Source organism: Scyliorhinus torazame, chromosome 14 (genome assembly GCF_047496885.1).
Source record: "Scyliorhinus torazame isolate Kashiwa2021f chromosome 14, sScyTor2.1, whole genome shotgun sequence".
NCBI classification, from domain to species: Eukaryota; Metazoa; Chordata; class Chondrichthyes; order Carcharhiniformes; family Scyliorhinidae; genus Scyliorhinus; species Scyliorhinus torazame.
Window position 1 is genome coordinate 195,593,795 of NC_092720.1, and position 13,748 is coordinate 195,607,542.

At 44.0% G+C, this 13,748-nt stretch overlaps 1 long non-coding RNA gene across 1 annotated transcript; it reads right to left on the minus strand.

Annotated features, from left to right (window-relative positions):
- Positions 1-2,030: 2,030 nt before the first annotated feature.
- Positions 2,031-10,217, minus strand: LOC140389401 (uncharacterized). The gene is made up of 3 exons (XR_011934381.1): positions 10,180-10,217; positions 2,842-2,871; positions 2,031-2,064 (listed from the first exon to the last, which is right to left on the minus strand). It is a non-coding gene; the product is annotated as an uncharacterized lncRNA (long non-coding RNA).
- Between the last annotated feature and the right edge of the window lie 3,531 nt (positions 10,218-13,748).

Consider the following 13,748-nt stretch of genomic DNA (forward strand, 5'->3'; position numbering starts at 1 on the left):
GTTAAACATGTGGGATTCACCAATAGTAATGACATTGAATGTTGGAGAGCGATGATTAGATTCTCACTTGTAGGAGATGGTCATTAGCTCAAATTTGTGTGGCATGAAAGTGACCTGCAACTTGTCAGCTCAAGCCTGGATATTGTCCAACTCTTGTTACACTTGTACAACGTCTTCAGCGTCTGGGGAATCGCAATTGGTGCTGAACATTGTGTAATCATCAGCGAACATTCCTACTTCTTACCATATAATGGAGAAAGGTCATTGGTGGAGCAACTGAAGATGCTTGTTCTAGGACACTACCCTGAGGAACTCCGGCAATAATATCTGAGTGAATGACCTCGAACCACCATCACCATCTTCCTTTGTGCTAGGTATGACTCCATCCAGTGGAGACTTATGCCTCTAAGTCAATTTCACTCCAGTTTTGCCGGGGATCTTTGATGCAACACTCAGTCAAATCCCGTCTTATCTATGGAATCCCCTATCACAGTTGATCTGCTACATTCCTTCCTTTACTTATAAGCTGAACCTTTCTTCGTGCCAAAGACTTGAATTTGGCTGAAGAACCATAGCCCTCACCAGTATCCAAAATTATGTAACCACTTCCCTAACTATCCACACAGATCTGTTCTGAGTGGACGCACAACAGTGACTACAGCTACCGAAATTCAATAGTATGAGGTGCTGTAAAAATCGTTCAAGAAGCTACACAGGAAATTAAAAAACAAGATCACAAAGCCAGTAATCATAAGAGAATAAAGATGGTGCTTGCTGTGCTGGCAAAAATGGGTCAGGGGAATTGGAACCGGTCCTGGAAAAGATTTCATAAATACAGGCGAGAAAAGTTCCACTTCAACAAAACTGAATACAGTCGCTTTACGGGCTGGGTTGCTAATACGATTGGGGAGGATGAAAACTAAATTGGAAGGAGAACGGGAAGTGGTGTGCAACAGTCGGCAGAAAAATACTAAGATAAAATAGAGCACTGGAGTAAGAAATGGCAATGTACCGGGGCGGTTTCAAGGGAAGGCGAAAGCAATCAGTGCTAAATTTAGTTCATTGTCTTTGTATGAGTTGTGAGGCAAATAGGTTTGCTGAGCAGGAGACACGGGTTTCCATGTGGAAATTTGATGCCATAGTGAAAACATCTATCGGGTTCAAAAGAGCCCGAAACGTATTAGAGATAATATTACACAGCGGGAGATGAAACATAAAAAGGAACGAATCGGTTTACTTAGAGCTTCAAAAATTGGAGGCAGCATTACACTACTGGCTGTGCTCTCTCCGAAACCACATACAGGGAGAGACCGCAGAGATCCAAGAAGGCGGAGCACCAACTGTCTTCCCAATGGTAGTAAGGGATGCACAATAAATGTTGGCCTAGCCAGCGACGTTCACATACGTGAAAAATCACCAAAAATAAAACATTTTAGTGCATTGGGATCTAACTCATAACGTCACAGAAGAAAGTCCTATCGGTCCAACTTGTCCATGCCGTTTCTCTGTCGAGGAATCCCGTCAGCGCCATTTCCCCTTCGCAACCTCATAACTCTTCAAATGTATCCCCTCAACTTCCCATCCAATTTCCATCTGAAAATATTGATCTTCTCTAATTCCACCACTCTCTTCGGCACCAGGTTCCAGATCACTCCAACTCTCTGCGTTAAAATATTCCTCTTTATGTCCCACAGGAGGTCTCGACAAAACCTTAAGTTTATGTTTCTAGCACTGTATCAACAGCTAATGCATTTGCTATGCTGCCTGCCCATGTCTAATATCGAAATTAATGTACCCGCTTGGAAGACATTACATCAGACTTCCATTCACAACAACAAAATTAGCTAAACAAAGGTCACTCCACCGATCCCATATTGAAAACACAAAAGAAGATTAGTCATTATCACCACCATATATCAAATTTCGCAAATCGGGCATACGTTAAATTTCTATTCATTTTCTTTTTCAGAATATTGTTGCAATGTTAATGATTGCCATGATTCAATGGAGTATCAATTCATATGTGCCTACCACCACCTTTTACTTCCAGCTTCCTTCCTGTTCCTAAAAAAGAAAAAGCATAAACCTCGGCCATTAGTCCTTTCTTTCCAGCCTGCAATGAATTATAATAAAATCGCAGTTGAATTCACATTTTGAACAGAACATAAGAGTTGTGAACAAAACGTTGAATTTCTAATTGGTAGACTTTTTAATACTTCCGGTAAATATATGGGGTTCACTTTCCATATTGCTATGTTATCACTTACTTATAAACCTGTTGCCTCGAATCATTTCCCCGAGAATGCCGCGAGGCAAGTGGAACTCTTAATGAAAGAAATAAGATTTTCGTTGACCTGTGCCTAGACCTTCTGTAACCTTATCAAAACCTGATCAATAGTGCTGATCAGACAAAGCACCAAGGTACTGCATTCGGGGCCCATTGATTTGTTGAAACGACCCTATGAAATTTGTACAGTGCAGAAGCCATTCGGCCCATCGAGTCTGTACCGACTCTCTGAAAAGGCAGACTACGTCGCCTGCCCCCTCGGCCCATCCCAGTACCCACACAACCTAACATTTGGACTGTGGGAGGAGAACCCAGACAAACACGGGGAGAATGTGTAAACGTCACACACACAGTCACCCAAGGCAGGGATTAAACCCTGGTCCCTGGCGCTGTGAGGCAGCAGTGCTAACCACTGTGCCATTGTGCCACCGTGCCGTCCCACGAAGGCACACATTCCATTCTTGTTGTTTTTTCCTTTATCTCCGGCCCTCTTGTACCAAAATCCTTTGTGTTATATAAATATATATTTCTATTTTCACTTTACTCAACCGTACCTCTCAGTTTTTCTTTTAAAGTTTCGAATTCTGGAATGATAAATCGACTTTTTAAGCATCCCAGAAATTTGGAAATTGGAAATTTGATGTGACCTGGAAGGAAAAGCTAAAACAATCGCATTTTTGTTCCTTTATGCAACATGCATAATGCTCATTCTTGCAAAAACTTACAATTCAAATCCCTGATCGTAAATATGAGCATTAGCTGTGCGTAAGAAAAAGGGAGAGAGACACACAGACTGAGTTCCCTTGAAATACCACAGACCTCATTGGACACATTTACAGTGGTGGTGCAGAAGCAACGTAGAGAGGAGAGGAGGCAGCTGATGGAGCGGGGTAGGGGAGCAAAAAGAGAGAGAGAGTCGACATTATTTTTATGTACAAAAACGATTGGCGAAGTCAGGGGATATTAGGTAGGTGATTGGTTGTAATTATTATGTTGTTCTTTAAAAAGGAAATTGTTACATTTTCGGTTGTACCCGGGGACGAGGCAGGGGTGTCCCCTATCCCTCTTGTTGTTCGCATTGGCAATTGAGCCTTTGGCCATGGCACTGAGGGAGTCCAGGAACTGGAGGGTACTGGTTAGGGGGGGGGCGGGGAGAGGAACACCGGGTGTCGCTGTATGCCGATGACCTGTATGTGGCGGACCCAGTGGATGGGATGCCGGCGGTTATGATGATCCTCAGGGAGTTCGGGGACTTTTCCGGATATAAGCTTAACGTCGGGAAGAATGAGCTCTTTGTGATACACCCAGGGGACGAGGGAAGGGAGATAGACGAGCTTCCGCTGAAGAGGGTGGAAAGGAGCTTTCGGTACCTGGGGATCCAGGTGGCTAGGAGTTGGGGGGCCCTGCACAAGCTCAATTTGACGCGGCTGGTGGAGCAGATGGAGGAGGAGTTTAAAAGGTTGGATATGTTGCCACTGTCGTTGGCGGGTAGAGTGCAGTCGGTGAAAATGATGGTCCTTCCGAGGTTCCTCTTTGTATTCCTGTGCCTTCCCATCCTGATCCCTAAGGCCTTTTTTAAATGGGTCAGCAGGAGCATCATGAAATTCGTGTGGACGAATATGACCCCGAGGGTAAAAGGGTGTTTCTGGAGCGTAGCAGGGACAGAGGAGGGCTAGCGTTGCCCAATCTATGTGGGTACTACTGGGCTGCCAATGTGGCTAATGGAGGGTGAGGGGGTGGCGTGGAAGAGGCTGCAGATGGCGTCCTGTGTGGGCACGAGTCTAAGAACGCTGGTGACGGCACAGCTGCCGCTCCAGCCGACAATGTACACCATGAGTCTGGTGGTGCCGGCGACTCTGAAAATTTGGGGACATGGAGGCACCACAGAGGTGGGGTAGAGGTCTCGGTTTGGTCCACGATCCGAGAGAACCATCGGTTCATCCCGGGGAGAATGGATGGGGCGTTTCTGAGCTGGCATCAGGCAGGAATTAAAAGAATGGGGGACCTGTTTATAGATGAGACGTTTGCGAGCCTTGGAGCACTGGAGGAGAAATTTGGGCTCCCCCCTCCCCCCCCCCCCCCCCACCGGAAACGCCTCCAGGTACATGCAGGTGAGGGCGTTCATGAGACGTCAGGTGAGGGAATTTCCACTGCTTCCAGCACGTAAGATTCAAGATAGGGTGCTCTCGGGGCTGTGGGTTGGAGAAGGCAAGGTCTTGGCAGTCATCAGGAGATGCAGGAAAAGGAGAAGACCTCGGTGTAGGAGCTATAGGGTAAATGGAAGGAGGAGCTTGGGGAGGCGATAGATGAGGGTCTGTAGGCTGATGCCCTGGGAAGGGTTAATTCTTCCTCCTCTTGTGCCAAGCTTAGCCTGACACAATTTAAGGTTCTTCACAGAGCACATATGACAGAGGCGAGGGTGAGTAGGCTTTTGGGGGTAGAGGACAGGTGTGTGAGGTGTTCGGGGAGCCCAGCAAACCACGCCCATATGTTGTGGGCGTGTCTGGCGCTGGCTGGTTTTTGGAGGGGCTTTGCAAGGACTGTGTCTAAGGTGGTGAACATTCGGGTCAAGCCGAGCTGGGGGTTAGCATTATTTGGGGTAACGGATGAGCCGGGAGTGCAGGAGGCGGAAAAGGCCGGTATTCTGGCCTTTGCATCCCTGGTAGCCCGGCGGAGGATTCTGCTACAGTGGAAGGATGCGAGGCCCCCAAGCGTAGAAGCCTGGATCACCGACATGGCAGGGTTCATTAAATTGGAGAGGGTAATGTTTGCCTTGCGAGGATCTGTGCAAGGGTTCTTCAGGCAGTGGCAACCGTTCCTAGACTTTCTAGCGGAACGTTAGGAGGTGGTCAGCAGCAGCAGCAACCCAGGGGGGGAGGGGAGGTGGGGGGGGGAGAGTGGGATTTTTTCGGGTATGTATTTATTATTGTTTCACCGGGGGGGGGGGGGGGGGTTGTACATTGGGGGAATTCGCAATATAAGTGTACAATGGTGTTTTATGTGTTTTATGCTTTTCTTTTTTCTGTAAGGGGGGGGGTTTGAAAATTTGCTAAAATTGAATTAAAATATTTTTTTTTTTTAAAGAAATTGTTTAAATACATCGGACTTGAAACTGTAAAAGTCTCTATTAAATTCGTAGCTTAACTAGTTGAACTAAGTAAATAAATGTCATGTCGCTTAACAAGGGAATTAGAAAATACATATTAGCAAGATCAATTCTATCAAATAATGTTCATATATTATTCAAGCTGCCAGCTAAATTATCAAAGGGATAACGGTAGCACAGTGGTTAGCACTGTTGCTTCACAGCTCCAGGGTCTCAGGTTCGATTCCCGGCTTGCATTAGACTTACCAAACGAGCATTATCATCCCTGGGCACTCACATACATTTCATCCCTAAAAGGTCCCCATGCGGGTGGGGAAGGAACAACAAAATCCACTTTGGGCGGGAGCCAGCAAATGTGCGACCTCTCAGTTCATGGCTGCCACCAGAAGTCCGCCTTGGGCATCTTAAGTCTCTGTAAAGTTCTGGAGGAAGAAGTACGTAGCTAAAATGTAGAGACGGAATTCAACAAACTAGAGCCAATATCCTTCCGCAGAACATAATTAGTTCGGTTGATCCGGGTTTAACATAAAATGGCATGCAGATGTAATAAAGAAAAAGTGCATATGCATGTTACAAGAGAAGGAACTAGTGCCATTTAAAGAAAAGGAACCTAAGAAAGACTACGAGGAATCCAAATATAGGTTAATAGTGCATATTTGTAAACACACAACATATGTACAATCAGGAACAGCCGAACAGAGCTCGGCCTCCAAACAGTGAGTCAGCATGTTCTTGTCCAAGGCATGTCCGCATCTGGTGCTAGGACTGAGACGGACTAAGTCGCCAAGTGTTTGTGCGGGAAATCAGCGCTTTGCAATATCGCAAATAACAAACTGCATGACTGTGATGTATGCGAACCATCACTGTTCATCTTTCTCGACCTGACTACAGCACTGACAAATGGAACAAGTGGCTGTGGGGCAAGAGAGATCATTTCATAGAATCTTAAAATCATAGAATCCCTGCAGTGCGGAAGGAGGCCATTCAACACATCGAGTCTGCACTGATCCTGCGAAAGACAACCCCATCTAAGCCCAACCACACCTCCCCCCCCCCCCTTCCTCGTAACCCCACCTAACCTTCTGGACACCTTGGGACAATTTAGCATGGCCAATCCACCTCACCTGAACATCATTTGCAGAATAAATTTTAGATGATCAATGGAAACGAGTAAGGAATAATCTAAAGTAAAATCGCTATGTTAGAGAAGTGTTGACTTCAATATGATGAGAGGGAACCTGGTCAGTACAAAAGGAACGGAAAAACAGATGGATAAAACGGTGATCAGAACAATGGATCTCTTTGTGCCGACGTGTGGGATACTGGCCAGGTACATTCCAAAAAGGTGAAAGGTAAAGAAAGCAAAGCCTCGGTACCTTGGTTGACCATGGAGGCAGACTAAGATTAAAGAAACGAAGATGATACGTGATGCATTACCAGTGAATTGTTGAAACAAGAAGCAGTCGAAATACCATACTTTGAGAGGTGAGGTGGCAGATCCGACAGCCAGAAAGAGGGCATGGAAATTGATTGGCAAGTTGCATAAAGGGCGACACCCAAACGCAAACAGCATTCAAATAGTAACTTATTAGTATGGGATGCGTTGTGTTCTATGATGGGTAAAGGGACGTACTGCATGTCTAGAATCCTTAATGAGTACTTTGTTCACTAGATAAGAAGTGCTGGCAAAATACCGGTCGTAGCATTGAGTATACAGGCATGAAAATGGATCGGAGGAATGCAGTGGGAAGTCTGGCTACATTTAGACTGCATAATCACCTGCTCCAAATTATATGCACGCCAAATTGTTAAAGAACGTGTTAATGGAAAAAAGCATAATGGTTTTCGCCAATCGCTCAGTGCTTCCTACACAGCATGCTGATGTCAGAGATTGGGAATTGTAAAAGTTACTCAGTTGATCAACAAAGAGTCTAAGGACATTCTGAGTAATGTGCAGGCCGGGCGATTTGACACCTGCGGTGGACAAGTCCTTGGGAACAAAAATCAAGACAAATATCCATGTCAATCTGGTGCCCAATTCTTTTTTTTCCAATTAAGCGGCAATTTAGCGTGGCCATTCACCTCCCCTGCACATATTTGGGCTGCGAGTGTGAGACCCACGCAGACAGGGGGAGAATGTGCAAATCCACATGGACAGTGTCCCGGGGTCGAATTCGGGTGCTCGGCGCCGAGAAGCAGTCGTGCTAACCACCTTGCCACCGTGCTGCCCAAATCGAAACGTTGATTAAGGACAAACTGCGATTCATTTTAAGGCAGCTCGTGCACTTTCATGAAATATCAGCTCGGCGGCAGTGACATACCCCAGTTACCGGAATGTATCCATCAATGAATGTCACCCCCCTGGCCGAACTGCAGTACAATTGTTGATGGCGTTGCCGGTGTGCAATGTTGCTGACCTCCCATTGACCGGAAGATCTATGGGAAGGTACTTACTCTTGTACACGAATGGAAGTCCAGCACATACCAATTAAATGGTCCTTCACCGGTGAAGTAAAGCTAGCCTAGTGGAATAGGCAACGGTAGACACTTCCTCGACGTTTATGTGTGTTCGGTGAACCCTCCTTCATGTGTAATCAATCCATTGCTTTGATTCCGTTGGTCAGTGAAATCGGGTGGAGTGTACAACCTATACTGAGCCATATTGGTAAGATTCCCCATAACTGAATAAAATTGAAATAATCGCGAATGGAGGCTGCATGTGTGAAAATAATATAGTGGATATTGCTTAAAAGGGATAACTGTACCAATGCTCTTGAAGGGAGGCGACCTCACAACGCTGTAGACACCTTACTCCTGATTGCGTTACAAACAACCTAGGTGCAAAAATCAACGGCTCTGAAGTTGCATTCTGGCTCCTGTTAGCAACGAAAAATAACTACGACGACTCAAATTTGGGATGGACATATGCGATTTCAGACGCCCATAACCTTAAGATCAAATAGCAAATTACTGCGGATGCTGGAATCTGAAAGAAAAACAGGAAATACTGGAAAATCTTAGTAGGTCTGACAGTATCTGTGGAAAGAAAAGGGAGCTAACATTCCGACTCGGGATGATTGTTTATCAAAGCGTTGTGTCTACAGTTGATCTTAAATTGCCCAAATTGAACAAATCGTTTAATATCTCGTTACAAATATCCTATGCGAGAAAATCTCAAAGAAGTAGTAGTCCAACCCCAACGCCGTTTTACAGTCGATCAGGTAGCGTCACACGTGAAGCACCTTACTTGAATCCCATGAGGGTGATTGTCAAACCACAGTGCCAGAAAATGGCAGCTTTTCTGAAGACTAAAGCTGTGCAGGTCAGTTACTGCCGGGGTGCAGACTCTGGAATCCAGGTAAACGTAGTCTCATGGCATCAGACTAAAACCCTGAAGTGTGAGTAGTTGCTGAGGCAGTCCGAGAATGAGTGACTGTTGTGGGGAATTCCGAGGCTAAATCTTCAAAAGGGAGAATGAGCACTTGCAATTCGCCGTATGAAGTCAGAGGTTTAACGAAGTTGTTCGACCCACAGTGGGCACTGGCGTCTGGGTGGGCTGTGGAGAAAACCGTGGGATCTAACTTGGTCGCATCTACCATTTATTGTCAGTGTGGTGTGTCGGATCATAGTTTGCCAGTTAATTCGCATGGACCTCATGATGATTCTGTATGCAGAGTGCAAGACAGATATTGCAAATTATTTTACTGATCTCACTGTGTCGTTGTATTTTGCAAAGCTCTTGGAATCTTGCGGCTTTATTCTGCTAGCAATTAACTGGGATCTCAAACTTCGAACTTTAAACAGAAGTTATTGCTCCCTAGCCAGATCCAATCTTAATGGCTGGTCCAGGATCAAAACAATGGATAATTGGATCCTTACCTGAAAGGGAAGAATGCACAGCGTTATGAGGAGAGTATGGGAAGATGACACACAGTATATAGCTCATTCAGATTGCTGGTGCAAACACGGTGGTCTGAAGGGCCTCCTTCAGTGCTGTAGTAATTCAGTGATTCTTATTACACATAACAATTAACAAGTTAATTATATATAACAACGGACAAAAAAGAAAATTCCGGGTTGTCAAATTAACAATATCTTAGATTTTATTTTGGGAATAGCATTAACCCCCATCAAATCTGTTCTCAATTTTAAACCAATACAATATAAAATATGTGCAAGTGACCTTACAAATGCAAGGCCTAAGAGAATCAGAGTGTTCAGAGTGTCTGGATGCATTTATTACAAATATGATGAATCTCACTGTACAAATAATGGCAATAATAAAAGTGTTTACCGTTCTTAGCAACAAATCGATTTTCTTTTACTGTTTTTTCTTTCGGCCTCTTTACTCTTGCTCATCCAACTCTGTGTTTATTTTACGTACCATACTTCATTTGACCATTGAATAATATATTCTAACTTTCAGGTTGTTAATTAACGATTCTTCAGTGCGCCCCTTTCAGGGGGTGCACGTGACGTGTGTCCTTTCCGCGCGCAAGTCCCAGAGTCCTAAATAATGCGAATTTGGTTCTCTGATGTGCAGGAAATGCCAGTGCAAAGCATATGCACGTTAACATTGCAAAAGAAGAAAGGGAAAAGGCAAGTGAAAGTGGAAACAAAAGCCGCCAACTTTTCACGAAGGAGAACGTTTGTTCCAATATTTTAACATTCAATCAAAGCCAAGTATTTTCCCAATATAATCTCAATTTGCATACATAAAGCGATCATAAATTTTTTGAATGAAATTGGCTGGTTAGAATCTTGAAAAACGTTTACTCTATGTTACCTTTTGATCTTTCTAAACATTTCTCCAGTTCTGTAAATGAAAGCCAATATCATTTTTATTAAATGTCGTCTCAATCAAAAGCAGCATTATTTTATGAGGTTAATATCAATTTCACTGAGCGGGCCCGAAGATTGAGCAGCTACAATTAGCATTATGTTACCTGGAAATTCCAGCACCTGAACGAATTAATTGTACCAGGTTCAAATAAACAAGAAAATGCCACCCATTCTATGCTTTTAGTATTATGGGTTGAGATAAGATCTACATTTTAGAGTCTGCAAATCGAAGATGCTGATCACTGAAATTCGACATTAGCATATAATCAAACGGTTTATCTTACTCCTAGATTAAAACGATGGAAGAGTTATAGCACAGAAGGAGGCATTTGGCCTTCGTGCCCCATTCCCCCATCATTTTCCCATCCCTCTGAATGTTTCCTCTTCATTTAGCACGGGCAGCACGGTAGCATTGTGGATAGCCAATTGCTTCACAGCTCCAGGGTCCCAGGTTCGATTCTGGCTTGGGTCACTGTCTGTGCGGAATCTGCACATCCTCCCCGTGTGTGCGTGGGTTTCCTCCCACAGTCCAAAGATGTGGATAGGTGGATTGGCCATGATAAATTGCCCTTAGTGTCCAAAATTGCCCTTAGTGTTGGGTGGGGTTACTGGGATAGGGTGGAGGTGTTGACCTTGGGTAGGATGCTCTTTCCAAGAGCCGGTGCAGACTCGATGGGCCGAATGGCCTCCTTCTGCACTGGAAATTCTATATTTGAACTTACTCTGCGCTGTTAAAACGTATCCTCTGCCACATTGCTTTTGATGTGGTGGAAGGATAGGATGGAGAATAGGATGCAGTTCTCTCATGGAACAGGAAGTCATGCTTGGCCAACCTTATTTCATTCACTGAGAAAGTAATCATACACAAAAAATACAATATATCTATAAAAATAATGCTCACTTTTGGCATATTTGACACTGTTTTGATTGAGCACTATAATGTGGGTTCTTGGTGGGTTTACTGATTGGGCAGTGTTGGATGTACTTGGAAGAATATTGATGTGCCTGTGATGCAGTTTTAGCTGCCATCAGTGCAGCTGCTACAGCAACGTAGACGGACTGGTAGAGACCAAAATGAATGGAAAATAATGAGACACCAGAAACTCAGTTACAATGGGTGATGCGATTGTTTCGGTGATGGTCTAGAATGTGATTGATGGAAAGGATCAGGGTGGGAATAGTACAATGAGAATGATAGAACGTTATGGGATACGAATAGATTTGGAGTTTTAGGAATGTGGGAAATTAACGAGGTTCTCATTGAAATTGTGATGAAAACAAAAGAACAGACAAGGAACGATCAGCAGGCACCTTGAGTAATATTGAGATGTGGTTTGCCCAGTACAAATTACCAGGAGTCTAGAGACATTGAGGTTCGAATGGACATATCTGAAACATTGTTTACCACAGAGCAGTGGGACTATACGAATTATAATTTCTGAAGGCAAGGAATTTGAGAGATGTAGACAGCCAAAACACAGAGGGGAATATGAAAGAGACTGAACAGTATAACTTTTGCATCCTGATTGGGGAAGCAGGCCAACTCCCCATCCAACAGTCAGACAGGCGAGTTCCATTTGCTATCCGAGCCACAGTGGCCTGGCCCATCTCACCTTTACAACCAGAGCAGGTTGCAGATATTCTTCTCTATATGATGCAGCTTCGTGCTGTCGCTCAACCATGAAAATACATTTCCCCTAGCCTGGCCACCTAAACGATGAGATTGAATGGAATTGAGATATGCGGAGAGATATGTGCACAAACGCTAAAAGGGAATCAAACACAGATAACAGAGTACCATGCAGATGCATGAAGCAATTGTGAAATGTTAGCCGTTGTTAGAAATATATTGGAGAATACGGGTAAAAAAAATATCATTGCACTTGCAAAGTATATTGTTGAGACCACACCAAAAATGCTTTGTATAGTTTTATCTTTCTTACATGAGGAAGGAGATAGGTATGAGAGATGAACTGCAAGAAAGGTTTACTCTACTGACTCTTGAATGAGGGTGTTGGACTATGAGGAGAAATAAGTAAACTGGCTTATGTTCCCTAGTCTGTCGAAGAATGAGAGATAATTTCATTGCAACGTTTAAAAATCTTAATGGACTTGACACGGTAGCTCTTACAACTACCCCTGGAGTCTAGATCTGGGACTCATTGTCTGAAATACTTGCTCTGCCATCTAGGCTAAAGTTGATCTAATTTAAACAATATATATTGATGCATGCAATCCATCCATACCAAGAATTTGTCATCTCTAGGCTCTATAGAATCATAGAACCCCTACTGTGCATAGGAAGTTTGGACCAGCCCTTGGAAAAAGCGCCCGACTTAAGCCCACGCTTCCATCCACCCTGTCTCCGTAACCATACATAACCTTTTGGACATGAAGGGACAATTTAGCATGGCCAATCCATCTAACCTGCACACCTTTGGATTGTGGGAGGAACCCAGAGTACCCAGAGGAAAACCATGCAGACACGGGGAGAAAGTGAAAACTCCACACAGACAGTAACCCAAGGCCGGAACTGAACCCGGGTCGCTGGAGTTGTGAGGTAGCAGTGTTACCCACTGTGCCAACATTCCACCCTAAACAGGTTCTTAAATCTTTCCTCCACTTTTTATCTTCTAGGGGGCCTCTGGAGTGCCAGGCTATTTGAAAAAAAAGTTAAGATAATAAATATAATAGATGTTGGTTCAGTGCTCTTCCCAAAATGGATAACTTGTATAATCATAATAATCATCATGAGTATCATCATATATGTGGAATTTTTTATTTTCATCTAATTTACCAATTGGATAGCCCATAGCTGGGGTGGAAAAAAGAATGTCAGTTCTATCACATAATGGTGGCGGTAAATGCATTTTGGTACAGATGTCAAATTGTTTACGTTCTCGATCAGACGTGTCCAAGAGATGAGTTGGTGATTCAGATAAGTTAGGAGACTAACAATTTCTGATTTAACCTAATTTCCAAGCTATGTGGTGGAGCATTTCCCATGCGTCGAGAAACCAGGCAACAGAAGTCAACCGCAAAAGGTTTTGAGTCGAAATGGTTTTACAGCACTGTGTGTGGGCCAGGCAGAGCAAAATATCTTGCCTCTCACTCAGTAAAGCCCTTCGTCGGCCCTGCCGCAAATAAAGGCCAACATTTACCTCGACTAACCACATAATTTGAAAGTGTCAAACGCTAGCATTCGTCTCCCATCACTTCCCCCTTCCCCCGCCTGAATCAATATCAAATATCAGACTGTCTGGGGTCATTTTTGGACATATTCTAAAATATTCTTCGCTAAAATGGGGGCTAATCAAGTTGTTTGCTGTTCAGTATATGTAATACCATGAGTACAACCTTCCAGGACATGAGAGGAATCAAGGTATTCCTACAAGAGATACCCCTCCTGAATAACGCTCGGATTTTAATAATCATGCCAAGGTTTTTGAAGCCCGCCTAATATCACTCTTCATTGCACTCCGAACGACAGGTTCAGTTAAATGTGCCCTGGGC